Genomic DNA, 16,228 nt, shown 5'->3' with positions numbered 1-16,228 from the left:
TTCTATTGGATACCTACCATACTTTAAAGGACCAAGATTTTTATGTTAATAATAATAAATAAAAGACAATATGAAATGTTAAAAAAATATAGCCAATGTACGCATATATATTCTAGAGAACAGGTTTAATGCATAAGGATTTGAATTGAATTTTTTACTTTTATTGAATGAATTGAGACAGGGGTTTCCATGTTCCTCTTTTTCCTTTTAAAATTAAATATGTTTATAAAAGTATTTATATATATATCACAATATATAAACTTAAAATAATAGACAATCACAGAACTACAGTGAGATTTTAGGTTAATTTGTGAATTCCAGAATATATGTCATAATCTTCAAGTATACTAATAATTTACAAGAACTAGAACTTTGGTTTGTTATTGTAATTTTTATATGTTGATAAATAATTACATATTCATTTATGCGCTGTTTTTTCTTTTCAAATTTATTCTAAAATGAAAAATGTTTATAAAACGTTCTTCATCTTGCTGTTTTGTATTACAGGAGATGAAAAATTTTAAAGTCTCCTTTTACCAACGAGGGTTTATCTTGACTGGACCTACAGTCTAACGTGGGTAACCACGGTCCTCGGCGGTAAGCCTACCGACTGGCGAGTAACCAACATGGAAATCATCCCAGAAGACATGCGGTCTGACCAGAGACCCAGGTCTGATTACTGGCGTGACTGATCATTTTCCTTGTCGGGTTTTGTACTCTTGCCTAAGGACAATCATAAATGTTAAACAATCACAAATTGACGACCATGCCCAGCAGGATTCGAACCAGGGTTTATCGGAACAGTAGGAGGACAGTTCTGTCGCCTTTATCAATGCGCCAACCAAGCCGGCCAAGAATTAAACTGTTGTGATTTTATTTACTGTTAGTGGTTCAACAATCTTTCCATTGGGCAATAAGCATTTCTTATGATAAATATTATTTATATGACATATAGAAGAATGTGTGGAATATATTATTCTAAACTATGTTTCCTTCAGTTTTTAATTGTTGCCAATTATTCAGCATTTTAAAACGGTCAATTATTTAATACAATTTACCAAAAAGAATCAAATTCAATTCAACTTAATGGAACAAAGGTAAAACCGTAGCGGGCGTAATTTTTTCAATTTATTTCAGTCACGATACCTCGCCCAATCAGATTTCCATAATAAATTTATAGAAATCTGGAAAACTACGGCCGAGATACGGAACTAATACGTCCGTCTTTTCTCTTTCGGGAATATCTTCAATTTGCAGGTCCCGAATTTCGGTATTTCGCCTCGCGCTAAACTTATTACGAATTCCCATCGCTAAATCCCGACCAACCTCGAATATTATCAGTGGAATTTTCTTGGATCAAGAAAGTTTCGCAATCATATCTCCGAATGTATGTATTCGGTCAACAGCACACACTCTTTTAACGGACGGAAATTATTTTTAACCGACTTCGAAAAAGGCGGAGGTTCTAGGTTCGGCTGTAAATTTTTTTTAAGGCAAATTCGCCGATTACTCCGTCAATTGTTGACCGATTTTAAAATTCCTTTTTTATTCGAAAGACTGCACTTCCGAAGTAGTCCCATTGCAACCAAGTCGAGATCTGATGGGGGGTAGGGAGGAAATCGAAGTAAACGCTCAAATTTTAAAAGCACGTACAAAGTTTTCACATATTTTTTATCTAAAATAATCAAATATTTTAGTATAACATTATTGCTGAACTGATGTGACGAAAAATCGAAAGTAGTTCAGTGTAAAAGCCGCTCAGTTTACATTTTAAGCACTAACCACATCATATAACACGTCGTAGAAAAATTGTAGATGACTGTTTCAATGGTGTAATGGTTAGAATGCTTAATTCACAAGCGGAGGTCGCCGGTTCGATCCCCAACAGGGCAATTTTTTTTTCTAGTTTGGTTGGAATATTTGTCAAATCATATAGACTGGATAGCGAACCCCAGAGCCTAAAACATTCCTTATTTTTAATCATTGTTTCTTTATTCCTATTTTTCCTCATACCTTTACACCTTTACTTGGCCTACACATTGTAATACTTGATAATACATACTACTTTTTAAGAAATTTAGATATCATATATATTTTCTGAGGCTAATATTTCACTACTTTTATTTTTTCCTAAAAATATCGATATATTTTTTTGTAAAATATGCTTTTTTTTCGGTGACCAACACCCCTAGTATCAATACATCGTATATGATGGTAAAGATAAATGGATTTACATTTACTACACTATAGAAAGTGAAAATTGTACCAAAAAATGTTAACTCGAGTTTCAAAGAAAATTTTAGGTTAATTTGCGAATTCAAAATAATTTGTTCCATTTATATTATATTCCTGAAATATACGCATAATCTTACAAGAACTGGCAACGCCGCGTGACAGTGGTTTTAAGAATTAGACTCTTGTTTTCAAGGTTATGAAGTTGACATACAGTTTTTTAATAATTTATTGGTGACTTCTTTTGTCGAATGGTGACACTTGTATTTCTCAAATATTAAATATATAGCATTATATGAGTTGAAGAGACCACAAAAGAATCAAGTTGAAATAATTAATCAACCACCTTCAATCATAACAAAAAGCTTTTTCGCCGACACGTGAAAGGCTGACGCCGAAGAAATTGTTCCAGAAAACTAAACCAGTCATTGATAAGATTGTCGCAGTCGAAAGCCGAAGTAGAAAATAGCGGCATTAAATATATTAAAATGGAAGCGACACCTATTATCGAAAGAACGAAAAAAAGAACGTTTCCAATGGAGTTTAATTAACTAATTGAAGGACACCAAAACGACAAATAAGCGACATCTTTTTCCTTCGACCCATATTCGTCGAATCTGTTTCGTAAAAAAACTTTTTCGCAAATTACTTCGTTACATTATCAAACTCGATTTGCCTCGACGTCTATTCGGGGTTCCGAATTTGCTTAATGTGATGTAAGGCCTTATCAGAATGCTAAATAAATAAATAAAAGATTATCTCGAGTCAAATAATGCTGTATATAAATAAATCCGATTGTAATTAACTCTCATTAAATTAGAAATATGATTTACATTTGGTTTTCCTGTTTATTCCTTGAGGCTTGATGTTAGATAGGCTGAAAATATGAAAAATGATAGATATATTATGCTGGAATGGCTGAGATTGATGTAATCTTCTGCATATCTCAAAGAATTTTTTTATTCTACTTCTCTCACATTCTTTTATACATTGCCTTTTGCGATCAGATTATTAGCCCCTCCATCCTCACATCATTTGTCCTCGTCTGGTCAACTAAGGCATAAAAAAGGACTTCCTTTTAGATCTGGAACATTGGCAACCACCTAACTAACAGCTGCCTCCAGAATTCTAATCCTAATCTCTCAAATCCTAACCATCTCGATCCAAACTTTCCACCCTGGATATTTCCCAAATTACCAACGGATACATCATCACACATCTACTACAGGAAGAACTATTGTCGTCGTTTTAAAATAAAATTCCATGAGTTCCTCTCCAGTTATCCAGACCACAATCTTATATTTACAGATGGCTCAAAATCTACAAATGGCTTTGCCTGTGCTTTTTACAGAAACAGCAATAGTACTGCTACTAAACAGTCTGATCATTCGATTCTGTTTGCTGAGTTATACCCTATTTTCATTGCAGTCCAACAAATAACCATTTCCAACAAACAGTGGTTAACTAAGCAGGCCCGTTTGATTCAACACAGTATTTCCTCAAACTTGATCACTAAATTTTCAATAAATAAATAATAAATAATTTTTCTTGTTTACTTCTAATACTAGTTTCCTGATTTAGTGTCTTTCTTAAAACAGAAAAACGTAATCGACCAAATACAAGGGCTATAAGTTAAACTTATTAAGTGTAACATTATAATTCATAACAGTACACTTTATTCCATGTCAAGAAGATATAAAAAGTATTATTTAAACGGATGAAACTTGTTTCATTTCTTAAGATAATTTTGAGGGAAATTTGTGAAATCATCGGACTAACATCATTTAGCTAATCGGTTGAATGTAAGTGTTAAAATGTAATTTGGACGTTAGCCTAAGAATTAGAACAATTAGTTAACATAGGAAATTACTTAATTTCACTATTTTCATCATCCTTCCTGACAACGCCAGGCCATAACACAGCACTTTTGACAAGAAATTGGGTGGGAAATCCTAGAGCACCCTCCTTATAGCCACGACTTGTCACCTTGTCATTATTTTTTGTTTCTAGTCTTGAAACAATGAAGTATGTGCGCAATGTATGTGCGCAATGAAGTAGAAGAATATGTGCGCAATTGACTGAAAACTCGCCGTCAAACTTTGGCAAAAGCGTGTAGAGCAAAGAGGTGACTACATTAAAAATTTTAAATGTTTAGTTTGTGTTAGTAATGTAAATTTATGTTCGCTATTGTTTAATATTTGTAATTGTCATAGGTAATAGTGTAAAATCCGACAAGGAAAATGATCCCAGTCACGCCAGTAACCAGGCTAAGGCCGGATATCTTCTGGGATGATTTCTAAAAGTTGGTCACTCGCCAGTTGGTAGGCTTAATTCCGAGGACCGTGGTTCGGAGCCCACGTTAAACTGAGGGTCCAGTCCGGATAAACCCCTAGATGGTAAAAGGAGACTCTAAAATATATGTATATATATGGATATATATATACATATATATATATATATATATGTATATATATATATATATGTATATATATAAAAATTAATTTATTTGACAAAATTACCGTTTATATTTGATTCCCCCGTAAGTAAAATGCCTTTATACTATAGAAATGGTTATTATACCGCCAAAAAAAACTTTTAAGCGACCTCGTAACTTTTAGGATAACTTCGGAAGTACTTCGGAATCGAGTTACCCACAACATGAAAGCATCCCAAGAAAAAAGGTTGTAAAATTAATCCAAATCACGTAACCCACGTGACATATTTATGATTTATACAAGTCCTGTATATATCCGTGACAAAACTTCAAACTTCCAAAAATCTTTTGATGTCGAACAACTTCTAACAAGGGTCGTCCGTAAGGGCTTTTAAGTTGGAAAAAAATTCTGGTTCGGCTAATGGGAAGGTATTCCTAAAAAAGTAGGAAGGCGTATTGATATCGGCCTTGTAGTTTTCGAGATATTCGTTAACTGCAAAGGGATTGTGAAAAGGAGACTGTTTAATGGAATTTATTTATATTTAATGGCTCCCGTCCTAAAAAACAACAACTTTTGTTATTGTGAAAAAAATGGATAAAAAGGAATTTCGCCTGTTGATAAAATATTGCTTTTTGAAGGAAAAAAGTACAGTTGAAGCAAAAACCTGGCTTGATGCCGAGATTCCGGACACTGCTCCAGGAATATCAACCATTAGTGATTGGTATGCTAAGTTTAGACGTGGTGAAATGAGCACCGAAGGCGGTGAACGCAGTGGACGCCCAAAAGAGGTTGTTACCGTCGAAAACATCAGAAAATCCATAAAATGATTTTGAATGACCGTAAATTGAAACTGAATGAAATAGCATATATTCTAAAGATATCAACTGAACGTGTACATCAAATCATTCACGAATATTTCGGTATGAGAAAGCTCTGTGCAAAGTGGGTGCCGCGCGAGCTCGCTTTTGACCAAAAACAACGACGAGTTGATGATTCGGAACAGTGTTTGAAGATTATTAATTGTTTGTCTTTTGAGCAAAATTATTTATCGAGACATATTCTAACATCTCCGAAATTAGCGAAGTGCTACTTCCCTATTGTTATATATCAGAAACTGTGATTTCCTATTTACTAATTATTTCATACCAAAAATTGTTAGAAAGATTAAAATGTAGTATTACTACTATATACTATTAGGTATGTTCGTCAGATCGGTCGGTCGGTCGGAATGTGTGGCTATCGATGCGATTGTTTGTCCGAACACTCATTTCTATTTTGTGGAAGGAATTTGCACGTGAACTGAAAACACTGGTTGAATAAATACTTGTTTATTTCGATATTGAGTGATACATGTGGTCGATGGGACAATGGACAAGATATTAGGCTAGGTAAAGGAAGAATGGTAGTGCTGTAGAAGTGGTACGGTTGCAAGGGGGTAAAAAAAAAAAAGAGAACAAGACGTCGTCGTGGTGGTCTTTTATAGCCGGGAACCGCTTAAAGGTTTAAAGGAAGGCTTAAAGGGTTGTAGCGGTCTATATATCTCTCCCCCTCCTCGTGGAACGTATCTCCATGTGGTGCAGGCTCCTGAGCGCACCCGCAATCACGAAATCAATCGCCCAGGGACTGGTTATGAGATGGGGATCCCAACCATAGTCAGGGGTTTTAAGGGATCAGCTACCATCGAAGGTGTAGCAGGATGTCGTTCATTTTGGGACGTTACGATTTGTTTGAGGGTACCTATAAGTGTGGTGCCTTACGTGTCCCGTTTCGTGATGAAAGGGTGTTCATGTGTTGATGTTATGCAAGATGGGCTTATATGGTCTTCATCCATCGGGCTAGTCTCGTGGAATAACGTCGACCATGTGATGTTGATGGGTTCCATTCCTCGTGCTATCCTTCCATGCACATGTCAAGCACCTATCGAGTGGCTTAGGTTGAGCTGATTTATCTGTTAGGCACTTTGATCACGCCGGGGTCACCAATTGTAGGAATGTTCGTCTGGTCGGTCGGAAACACTCACTACTATTTTGTGGAAGGAATTCGCACGAGAACTGACAACATTAGTTGAAAAAATACTTGTTTATTTCGATATTGAGCGATACATGTGGTCGACGGGAGAATGGACAAGATACTAGATTAGGTAAAGGAAGTACGGTAGCGCTGTGGAAGTGGTACTGTTACAAGGAGTTGAGAAAAGAAAAGAGAACGAGACGTCGTCGTGGTGGTCTTTTATAGCCGGGAACCACATGTTACCAATCCATCAGCGTTGCCAAACTTTGACCTTTGTGTAGGGAATACCTGGTGGTCTAAAGGGTTGTAGTGGTCGCTATACATTATAAAGTTGTACGACATTATGTTAACTAATATTATGCTGAAAATTAATCTTTAAAAAAATATTAAATTTGCCATCCCAATAATCCCGAAAATTTCATTCCCAAGAAGGAAAAAAAACATTCACGTCACTGATAACATCCCCAAAAATGTTTTAATAAGAGAGATTTACGGAAAGTCCTTCGTAAGTATGCTCGCTTGATGGAAAAATACCGAATCCGAAGTCCACTAATTGAACATATCCCCCAAGGACTCGCGGTCGAAGTATTAGTTCTCTATTTGAGTTGTAATTTTCGAGATTGCTCTAAATCTATTAAAGTAAAGTCTAAGAGAAGTTTTCCTACAACTTTTTCCCAATAATTCATTTTTGGATTTCTTCTCGTCTCGTTCTGCTAAGCATGTTATCCCGGTAGGATGAAATTGCGTTAAACAATTACATATTGTTATGTTCGTTGTTGTACCGTAGACCTTCATGTTTAAGCCTCGAACCTTTTTATACGTTTTAAAATATAATTTTTTAAATTTGAAGCTTTATTGTAAAAAATCGGTACAATATCTTTTTAACCGACTTCAAAAAAGGAAAAGGTTCTATGTATATATATATATATATATATATATATATATATATATATATATATATATATATATATATATATATATATATATATGAAGGGGGCAAATCGAGGAAAAAAGGGATTATTTTTTACTTTTTAGTGAGTTCCTTATTTGTTTTTTTTATATCGATGCAATTTTTTTATTAAAAATATTTTTAAGACTTATAACCACTATTATTTGATTCTAATGTATCTTCAGTATCTAAAATGTTGTGTATCCAAAGTATTTCCAGAAATAGAAAAAACGAGACGTCGTTTTCGTTGGAAAAAAAAAACAGTTTAAGCTGACTAGATTAAGAACAGGTGTGTGACTTACCATTGCTTTTACCTGCTACGTAGAGAACTAGCTATATAGAGCAGTTTTTTTCTTATATATAGATATATATTTACTTTTAAGTTAACGAACCCCTTCAAAATAATTAAGTTTTTAATTAATGGTACTTTACAAACTACTTTTTAAAGGCACCTAAATTTGGTTCTATATATATTGAATGGCTTTTTTCAGCACATATGTATTAAGTAGCGTTAGGAACTATCGACTGAAAACAGTCGAAACAGTCGATAGTCAAAAAACACAAACAACAAAAAAATAGTAATTACTATTTTCAGTCAAATGCACGGTTCGACTATTATTTTCAATCCGTGATGTCAGACGAAGATGTACGAACCCTTCCCTGTATAAATTGTGAGAGAAGAAAGAACGGAGATAATTGCTTGGGGTAGTTAATTTTATATGTGGTTATATTTTCCAACGGCGGTATAAGCGAGACGGAGATGTATAAATTCCATCACGAACTAACTTTAAAAAAGAAACGGAAAGCAATAATTACTGAATACTATTATTATAGTAATACATAACATGCAATTTATAATTTAATTTTAAACGAAGCAAAATTACTTTTATATTTGAATGTTCTGTGGATGTAAAAAGAAATATATATACTGTATGTGAATAATACCCCACAAATTTTTTACTGTATTTTAATGTATTAATTGCTATTTTTAACTACCAAAAAAATCATAAAACTATATATATTTCATATCAATCTATGTAAGCATAAATTGGGTACATTTTTGTCAAGATTGCGGCTAGTACGACAGAGCCAGAACATTAAAAATCAGTCGAGTGAAACAAGAATAGAACCAAAAATAGTAACTAAAAGTACGACTGAAACAGTCGATAGTAAAAAGTAACAAAATCAGTCGGCCCGAAAATAACGACTGAGAACAGTCGACAGAAACAGTCACTGTTAAAAAGTAGTAAAATCAGTCGAACCAAAAATAGCGATCGAAACAGTCGATAGTAAAAAGTAGTCAATTACTAAACAGCCGATAGTCAATTTCAGTCGATAGTTCCCTACACTAGTATTAAGTAATAATCACATATGTATTAAGTTAGCACTCTATGGTTGCCACAGGTACTGAAAAGTGAAGCCTGTCAGTAAAGTTTCAACACGAAGTTGTCTGTTGTAAATCCTTTAAAATTAATTTATAGACCTGATGTATGTATGACAATGCTGTGTCACAGTTATTTAATACCTTCTATACCCTTGTTAATGCACTAATTCCTTGTTAATATATATTCTTAATGATATATTTACGAAACTACTTTCAATGTAAAAAATGTGGTAAGATAATTTTAATAGAATAAATTAACAATCTAATATCTTAACCGTACAACCATAAAATATTCAATGTAAAAATAGCAAAAACCTGTTGAAACATTTTGTATCGATACTGGAAATTACAAAAAAAATCGCACATATCATCGGAAATCAAAACACAATGCTCCGTCTTCAAAACAACCACGGGAATATTTCAAACATCTCGTCACAACTTTCTCATCGGCCTATTTATACAACAATCGTTACATAATAACATACATAGTTCTCCAACGAAAAATAAATGAACTGTTACATCACGTGAGATAGTCCTCGTATCCAACTGACCCACGTACAATACATCAATAAACAATAATCCAGTCGGTTTGTTTATCGCTTCCATAAACCTAGACGTAATTAATTTGAATGCCAGATTTTTTTACAATAGTCGTTCAATAAGTTTAAGTGTCAATGTTTGAAATGAGCTCGCAATTTCTTTGTACAACATTTTTGACAACAAGGAATTTTTTAATGACGTTTTTGACGATACGTGGCTTAGACAACCCGCTAAACAAAAGCCACACACGGCGAGTAGTCATAACGGGCATTAGTAGTAGCTATTTTTGGAGAAACCTAACCTAATTCTAACCGGTATTTGGTAAATTTCGGTTGTTTCCATCTGATTTTGCGAAGTTGCCATTTAAAAGCAATGGAGAGGAAGAATCCAATGAAGTTCAACGGCCATTCTGAATTTGAACCTGGCACTAGTAGGAGCCCTGTTTTGTGAGGTTAATTTTGTTGTTTTTATGTAATTTGTTCTTGTACTATCCGTTTTTTATTATAAATAGTAGTCAGTAATGGATAAATTATTTATTTGTGAATATATTCAAAAAAGCTATTATAACACTTTTAATCCGAACAGATATATGAGGACATTCTATCCAGGCGCAAATCCATTCAATTTTTATTTTAATTTTTCAAATTATATACTAAAGTCATTATAATTCAGGCATAGTTGACCCTGTGAAAGAAAAAGTGCAGATAAACTTGACTCGATGCCCTTTATGTGAGTATATCTCATCAAAATCACAGCTCGTTGATCATATAGTCATTCCACAGCAACAAAATTGAACAAGAAACATTGAAATTTGGCTTGCTTGGCGATTTTTAAGGCTGGAGGTTCCTATTTTAGAAAAACTATTACCTCATCTAAATTTGAGCGTAATATATATAAATGTACCAAATACGGCGAATATTATGAATTCAATATTATTTATTCAATTTATATTATATTCCTCAAATATACTTATAATTTGCAAAAACTGACAACGTTGCAAATTCAAATCTTAGAGGTCAAATTGTTTTTTATTTAAATTTCATTGATCAATTAAACGTGACGTCAGGGTCGCACCTCAATGGCCTTATAGCAAAATGTTTTTCTTCAATCAAATTACTTGAATGGCCGATTATAACCCCATCTGGATATTGGACGTAGCGAAACTATTCTCCAGAGACCCCTGTTGAGTTTTCTCTCTCTCCTAATGTCCGACTATCATCAGCTAGTTATCAAAACCCTCTCGTATACAATATATGTCACAACACAACGAACAGCCACAGAAACAAAAGAGCAATTAAACAATTTGGACGCGTATATATCAGACGGGCGAAATTAGCGATGCATATTAAATTGATTTTGGACCGTTTCCAAGGCATCTTTAAAAATTCGCGTTCGGATCTCGACCGGGCGAGGCTATATACCGAAAATTTATTTTTTATCGATGCGATAAATAATTGAAATATCGGAAGTGGGCGTGATACGCCAGTCAACAAAGTACGTATGCAGAAAGATTTCCAAAACGTATCGTTTCTGCTATTTTTTTTTTTTTTTTTTTTTTTTTTTTTTTTTTTTTTTTTTTATAATTATATACATTGTTACTAGTCGTTGCCGACTAACCTACAATTTGTCCTTATAATAGCTTAAATCTAGGTATATATCTAATAGGACTCATCAGTCCTACATAGTCTCTAACATAATAATAATTGTTTTAACACTTTGAGTTTTTTCTAATGCACCTCACTGCACTACACTACAACACACTACACAAGTTCAAATGGTTTGGTCCTTTTGAGTCTGCGTCCGGTTTTGGTGTTGTCCAAGAGTTGTAATACTTCGAAATTAACATGAGAGTGAAGTCTCTCCTCATGTCTCTTTGCAATTCTTTTAATTTCTTGATTGACAGTCGGTATCTGAAGATCTCGATGTAAATAAATGGTCCGGTAATATCTGGGTGCACCTACGATGCTTCTTAGGACTTTGTTCTGGAAAACTTGTATTAGATTTATGTTGCTTTTTGCGGAACATCCCCATAATTGTATTCCGTATGTCCATATAGGTTTTAATATTTGTTTATATAGAAGTAATTTATTATGTATAGTTAATTGAGATTTTCTTCCAATTAGCCAATACATTTTTCTATATTTTAACTCAAGTTCTTTTCTTTTCTTTTTGACATGTTCCTTCCACCGTAGTTTTGCATCAAGTGTCATTCCGAGATACTTAGCATTATTGCTGTATGGTATGACAGTGTGGTTTATGGTCAATGGTGTAAGCGCGGCCTGTTTATAGGTGAATTGAACATGCACAGATTTGTTTTGGTTAATTTGTATTTTCCAGATTTGGGTCCATTTATTTATAGCGTCAGTAGCCTGTTGTAGGTTTCTGGTTGCATCTTCGCTATTGTTTCCGACAGCAAGAATAGCAGTATCATCAGCAAATGTAGCCATTGTAATGTTTTCGATTTGTGGTATATCACATGTATAAAGTAGGTACAGAATTGGCCCCAGTACACTTCCTTGTGGTACACCTGCTTTAGCTTCTTTTATTGTAGAGTAAGCTTCCTCTTGTTTCACTCTAAACATTCTGGCTGTGATGTAGGATTTTAATAGTTCGGTGTGTTGCTTCGGTAATATTTTCTGTAGCTTATGGACGAGGCCTTTGTGCCATACCTTGTCGAAAGCTTGTGCTACATCTAAGAATACAGCTGAGCATACTTTATTATCTTCATAGGCTTTTTCAATAACATCTGTTATTCTATGCACTTGATCAATCGTTGAATGTTTGGTAATAAACCCAAACTGGTGTGTTGGTATTAGGTTTTTTCTCTCTATAATTGGTTTTAATCTTTTCAAGAGGAGCTTTTCAAATACCTTAGCTATCATCGGTAACAGTGAGATAGGTCGATAAGCTTTTATATCATTTGGTGATTTTCCAGGTTTTGGAACCATTATTATTTCAGCCATTTTCCAAACGTCTGGGACATATTTCAGTCGAAATGCTGCATTGATTAAGTTAGTGAGCTTTATAATACCCTTTCTTGGCAGATTGTGCAGCAATTGCCCTGTTATTAAATCATAGCCTGGTGATTTATTTGGCTTGATGTTTGTTTTAATAACGTTGGTGACTTCTTTCGGAGTTGTTAATTGAATTGTCGAATTTTCGCCGTCTATGTCCGGTAAAGTATGTTCAATTTCACTTTCGTTTGGTTTGAAAGTTTTCTCTAAATGGTCAGCGAATGCTTCTGCTTTCTCCAGGTTGCTGCGTGCCCAACTTCCATGCATGTTTCTTATCGGAGGACTATGTAGACAGGATCGTTTTAGGTATTTAGTGGCTTTCCAGAGCGAATAGTCTGTGTTCTTGTCGTCTGTTAAATTTCGTAGATAGTTATTTATGGAATTGTTTTTAATTTCCAAAATTTCCCTCTTCAACCTTTGTGTTATGTTGTTTAAGATATTCTTATTTTCAGGTGTTCTATTTTGCTGCCATTTTTTCCGTAGTTTTCGTTTTTCAGCTACCATTTCCTTGATTTCTTTCGGGTAATTTATTCCTTTGGTTGAAGTTTTAATTTCTGGAGTGTTATTCCAAGCAGCCTGTTGGATGTCTGCAACGAATTTTTCGGTTTCATAATTTAATTGGTCTTCTGTCTTAAGGGGAACATTTAGTTGAATTCGATTGTTTATTTCTTCAACAAATCCTTCCCAGTCTGTCCTCTTGTTGGTTAATGTTGGATTTTGTTGTTTTCTTATAATGTTTTCACTCAGCGTCAAAATCACAGGTGTGTGATCTGAACTTAAGTCAAAATTTTCTTCAACTTCCATGTAGTTAGTGGTTATGTTTCTAGCTATAAAGAAGTCTAACAGGTCTGGAGTTTTCTCTGGATCGGTAGGCCAATAAGTTGGTTTTCCTGTCGACATGTAACTGCACCCTAGCTCAGCAGCTGCTTTATGTAATTCATTACCTTTAGTTGTCGTCATTCTAGATCCCCATCTTGTATTTTTAGCATTGAAATCACCACCGATTATAAATTTTTCTCCTAGGTTGTTTAGAACATTCAAGTAATTTTCTTTTTTTTGGTTGTATCTTGGAGGGCTATATATGGAAGCTAATGTAACCCTGTATTTGCTAGATATAACAGTTACTGCCGTTACCTGATTTTCTGCTAAACTGAGTCCGGGTTCTTGATGATGGCATATATTATTTTTTATTATTATTGCACTTCCTCCTCTTGCTGTGTTAGCTGGATGAATGGTGTGGTAAAAGTGATATCCTCTAAATTTAATAAAGGATTCCTTTGTCAAATGGGTTTCAGATATTAAGCAAATATCTATTTTTTGCAATTCTAGGAATACTTGTAGGTCAGCGTGATGTTTCTGAATCCCATTAGCATTCCAAATTGCGATGCGGATGTCTTTACTTGCCATTTTTAGTTCTTGAGGCCACCGCCCTATTGTTTTCGAGTTTAAGTAATCTTTCAGAAAACGATTCAATAATCTTTTCCTGGTTGTCCAGCTTTGCTATAAGTTTCAATAGCAGTTCGTTGGTTGTAACGTCTTCTTTTTTTGTTTCTTTTTGAGCGGTTTGGTTTATGCTTTGAGCATAGGTCATTTCATCGTTGATTTCGTTGTACATTTTTGGTTGTTTATTTTGAGTCACTGTTTTTTGCTCTTTAGCCTGACTGATTTTATTTCTTCTCTCTTGGAATGTTTTCGCAACTACGCATCCTCTGTAGCTTGCTGGATGCGCTTCATTGCAATTCGCACATTTCGCTTTTGTTCCTTTGGGTTTTTTGCATTCTCCCGTGATGTGTTTTCCTGAGCATTTTACACACCTTGGTTCCCTTTTACAGAATTTTTGTGTGTGTCCATGTAATTGGCATCTCTTGCACTGTGGCACAAGATTTGCCTTTCTAAGAGGTTCTATTTTTACTTCGACTCCTAGAATTTGTTTAATTTCATAAATTGCTTTTATGTCCGTGTTATGTTGGAATGATAACATAAACAGTGGTAAAGGCTTCTTCTGGACAACTATTTCTCCATTGTTATTTTTATTTCGTTCTTTTTTCAGGATATTTGTGACGTCAGTACATTTAAGTCCATTTTTTATTAACTCTTCCACTATTTTAGTAGTTTTAGCTGTCGGTGGAAGCCCTCTTGCCATTACTTTAATGTCTCTGGTTTGCTTATCTTCATACGAGTGCCATTGTAATTTTAGGAATTCCAAGCACTCAGCAATTTTCGTAAAAGTTTTACGACATTCGGCGTTTAATTTGATTTGTCCATTGTTTAATGTTGTTGCTCTAAATAGTATATTATTTGTTTTCATTGTTTCATATAGCAAGTCAAAGTCTGTGACATTACTTACTATAATTGGAGGTGGTCTCGGCACTTTTATTTCTTTATTCAATTCTTGTGCTTTAATGGTTTTTGGTTGTTGTGGTGAAGCTTCAGGTGTATAGTTTGCTTTTCGTTTCTTATTTCTTTTAACTGTTATCCAGCCTACTTCTTTTTGCAATTCTTCCTCGTCTGTTTCATAGTTTACAGGCAATTTGTTTTCAGTGCACTGGTTCACTACGGGAATGCTAGTTGGATTGTATGTGTTTTGGTTTTTTATTAGGAGTTGTAGTGCATCTAATTGTTTTTGCATATTTGTTAGTGCAATTTCCAGATTCCGTCGGGCTGTTTTTTCGTTAATATACGCATTATAGAGAGCTTGCTCATTTTGCGTTCTCTTATGGTTTTCTTGACAAAAGATTTGATTCTGTTGTGCCAGATGAGCTTCACCTGACGTTGAGGATTGTGTTTCCATCTCATTTAGTCTCTGGTTCTCTCTATCAATCATTTTTATTTAATGAATAGTTTAATTCACGTTTTTACAAAAATTTCAGTACCGGTATTTGTTTCAGAACCGTTATATCGCCGCATTTGTGGTACAGATGATGCACCTCCGACCCTTAACAGCCCCCAAAATTTTACCTTTGTTACTTTATTGCAGTGACCATCGTTTTAAACACATTTTCACTAAACATTTAACGCGCAGTTTTAACACTGTTCACTGCTATTTTTAAAGTTGTTTTCGCGTTATGTCAGCCCTAAGACAAACAACTGAACATTTAGGCCGGGTTCATTGTCAATTGTCACGAGGCTATTCATAGAACTCCGTATGAAAACTACGGCGTTACGATCTAGCAACCATGAAACTATCGTAGTTCGATTTTTAAAACTAAAAATAATATTAACTCAATTAAATAAATGTTTTCTTTCTTTATGTTATAAGAATGATATTATTAAGAATGATATATAAAGCATTTCATAATAACTAAATATTAAAAGTAAAATGTGAAACAAGAAACAACTTTTTACAAAAACTAAAAAGATAAGAACGATAAACATATACGACAACGTTCGACCACATGTTGCAAAATCGATAAAAACATACTTGGAAGCATTAAAATAGGAAATACTCCACCCGTCGTATTATCCAGACCCTGCTCCTTCTGATTACCACTTGTTCCGACATATGAGTCGTGATATCTCTAAACTGCGCGTCAGTTCTTATGAAAATATTAAAAAATGGATCGATTCGTGCATAAACTTAAAAGATACATCGTTATTTCGATGTGGAATCCGGAAATTGCCTGAAACATGGGGAAAAAAGTAGCGGCTATCGATGAACAACACT

The 16,228-nt window shown here is 34.3% G+C and overlaps 1 protein-coding gene across 10 annotated transcripts in view; it reads right to left on the bottom strand.

The window, feature by feature from the left end:
- Positions 1–16,228, bottom strand: part of CaMKII (Calcium/calmodulin-dependent protein kinase II) — a 224,880-nt gene that overhangs the window by 181,422 nt on the left and 27,230 nt on the right. The window lies entirely within an intron of this gene.

This window comes from Rhynchophorus ferrugineus, unplaced genomic scaffold (genome assembly GCF_030347505.1).
Source record: "Rhynchophorus ferrugineus isolate W39M unplaced genomic scaffold, kcgeb_rfMv2 rfM6, whole genome shotgun sequence".
NCBI lineage: Eukaryota > Metazoa > Arthropoda > Insecta > Coleoptera > Curculionidae > Rhynchophorus > Rhynchophorus ferrugineus.
This window is presented reverse-complemented; position numbering and strand designations above follow the sequence as displayed.